Source organism: Rhagoletis pomonella, unplaced genomic scaffold (assembly GCF_013731165.1).
Source record: "Rhagoletis pomonella isolate Grant_MI unplaced genomic scaffold, Rhpom_1.0 Rhpom_scaffold_00009, whole genome shotgun sequence".
NCBI classification, from domain to species: Eukaryota; Metazoa; Arthropoda; class Insecta; order Diptera; family Tephritidae; genus Rhagoletis; species Rhagoletis pomonella.
Window position 1 is genome coordinate 39917477 of NW_023458563.1, and position 3231 is coordinate 39920707.

General features: G+C 34.4%; 1 pseudogene; it reads left to right on the forward strand.

Annotated features, from left to right (window-relative positions):
- Window positions 1–381: 381 nt before the first annotated feature.
- Window positions 382–954, forward strand: LOC118745514 (annotated as a pseudogene).
- Window positions 955–3231: the final 2277 nt, after the last annotated feature.

Here is a 3231-nt window from a genome sequence, read left to right on the forward strand (position 1 = left end):
CCTTTTTGACCTGAGTTGCATTAAATAGTCTCATAAAACTTAGTACTATTTGTTGTTCAAATGGTAACATATATGCCCAAAAACTTGGAAAATATTAGATGATTGTTTTTTAAAAATGCTATTTATAAAATTTCCTTCTGATTTCGACTTTAGAAATATTCATATTATAAAAGTTTTTCACATATGTTTAAAGATTTTAAAGTTTTTAAAAAGTACGGTAGAATGCAACAATGTGCTTGAGTTTGTTTGCATCTTCGTCCATGAACCAAAAATGTGTCTTTCGTTCATGCATCTTCGTCAGCTTATTCGTTTGTAGACTCGAAAAATGGCGAACGGCTCTCAAAATACTGATTCAAAATATCTTTCACTGGACACACAAATTGGGTGTGCGCAGCAAAATTCAGCCCTAATGGCATCGTGCGGCGACAAGTTAAGAATTTGCGATACATCTTCAGGCGAATGTGTGTGAACGTTCACCCGGGGAAGAGGTATGGGACGACAGCTGGCATGGCATCCAGCCGGTAATCTGGTGGCTTTAGCATTATGTTGTAACCGCGTTAATATATTTGACATAGCTGAAGGCGAGCTAATACAGTTGTATCAAGTGCATTCGTCGCCGGAGAATGGCGTTGCATTTCACAAAGTTGGAAGTTTCTTGTGACTGGCGGCGATGACGATACAATAACATTGCTTGATTTATTAGAAGATCGGCCAATTTATACACGGTAGTAGTGCACTTTAGCGGAGCCAGGTCAAAATGGACGGGAAAATTATACACTAACTGGCCATACTGACAAAGCTTGTGCCGTCGCTTTCTCCACATGGTAGACATTTTGCTTCCGCGGGCGAGGGTCGACAGGTAATTTCTGCTTTGTGTGTGAAAAAATTATATAATATACATTTTTTCCCTATATTCAACAGTTGCTCGTGTGGAAATCTAATTTGCATACATTTGATGCCAATAGCTTTCGCAACAAACAAGCCAGTTCTCAAAGAGTCCAAATTGATTTTAGTCATCCAACTCCGCCATAGACACACCAGTTGCTGGAGTACCATAAAGCTGTGATGAAAGTATTTTAATTGATCAACGACAATCGGTGGCATATGGAATGCGTGATGGAAATTTTCTGGTGCTTGATAGCCAATATAAATACTACAAGAGTGAAACGCTACAAGTGAAACGCTGAGATAGTAATTTTTCTTAAATTTCCATATTTTATTTGCAGTTACATTAAGAAGCTAATAGAGGGCAGAGCTGTTGGTGAGGAAGGTGTCGAGTTGCTGCAGTACTGCAACTGGGAAAATCCAGATTTCGCACGTACCCCACTCGTATGGAATAGTAGCTTATGTCAAAAGGCTGGTTTTAGTATAATGCGGCATTCGCAGCATACCCTCACTGGCGCCGAGCCGTTGAAGAAACTTTGGCAAATAGACCTGCAAAGAAATAGTTCCGATACTAGCAAGTCCATATTCTTGTTAAGTGTCATCAAAAATTCCTTGTGTTGTAAATAATAAAGGGAATGCCGGATTATACTAAAGCCAGCTTCCCGACATAAACTACTATTACATACGAACACAGAAATATAAATGTATTTAAAACTGAATAACTCAAATCAAATTGGATTGCATTTGCATAATATACTAATATAATATTGGAATCTGTTTTGATCGTAAAAAATACAACTTGCAATCATTTAGATTATAGTTTTGAAAGAAATTGATTACAATCGTAAATTGTGTAAAAATTGTTAATAGCAATCTGCCTTAAATTTATGTTCCCCATGTAATGGTTATAAAATACTTTAAATCCGCACTATCTGCATTAACAAAAACTATACATTGGAATATTAAAAAAAAAAACGATTCATATTTATTTTCTAATAGAATTGTTTCTTAATTGAAAGTATTTAATACTAATATAATGTAGTGGTTAATGTTTAAAAATGAATTCGCAATATGTCCGCAGCTCAGGTTGATTTGAAGAAATCCGTTTAAATTTTTCGAATTACATCTACTTGAATATAGGATAGGCAGGGTTGCATAAAATGGTAGTTCCGTAAATATCTAAAATATGTTAGTTCATTCAATATTTACATCTGGGCCAATAAATAATAACAAATATAACCGAAAAAACAAAGTTTCGATTAAAACGAGTTTTTATAACCCCCCCATAAAATTCCGATTAATTTTAAATAAGAAAATAACAATATTTTTTTATGGAGAAGTAATTTTTTCATATACCTTGTTTATACCTACACAAGAACCGCATTAGCAAAAAACCGATTGGACTCAACATATATTTCTTTACAGCATTTATACCTCTGTCTTTATAGCGCACTCGATAAAGTCTTATTCAAAAGTAAACAAAATCTGCTATTTTTAAACGACATTTTTTTAATAAATAATTATTTAATTTTTAATAATAATAATAATTTAATTTTTGTCTGCTTTTAATATTTAATTTAATACGTTAAGGTTAAAATAAGCTTAACACAAAACAGCACAGCACCCTTTTCTGTTCATCTTGAGCACACAAAACCCTCTTTTGTTAAAATTCGGCGCTGCACAAAATCCTGGCTTTTATATTTTCCAACAAAATACCACTTCGCAACCCTGGATTTTCACGAAGCGTTCATTCGGGTCGTAGTTTTGCAACTTCGGGCCATTCGGTGTTGTATGCCATACTGTCATCGCCATATTGAACACCCTGTCAACAATCTGTCAACCCTAAGATATCTCACTTGTATTCTTCCACAATGATTAACGCTTCATAACTACTGGTTGAGCCAACAAGCTGCGTCAAACCGATTGATCGAGCTTTCAGTGGATGGCTAACTAGGGACAAAACGATACTACTAAATACAAGTACATACTCGATACTTTTCGGCCAATACAAAGTAATTTTGGTATTGATACTTTTAAACCGAGTACTGAGTAGGTATCGGAAGAAAGTACTTGTATCGAAACCTTATTCAGTAACAATTTTATTCCCAGACTATTATTTTTTAATCTAATTATTATTGTGAATACGTAATTTTTTTTGTAAGTTTAGTTGTCAATGAAAAGAAAGTCCTACAAATAAAGACCTATTATCATGTCATTAACATATCGCTAGCTGAAGTGAAAAGTTGCTAAGTCCACTTTTTGTAAAACTTATATTAAACTTTACTTATAGGAAGCAAGGTAAATTAACCCTGCAGTAGTCGCGCGGTCTACATATGTAATCCACCA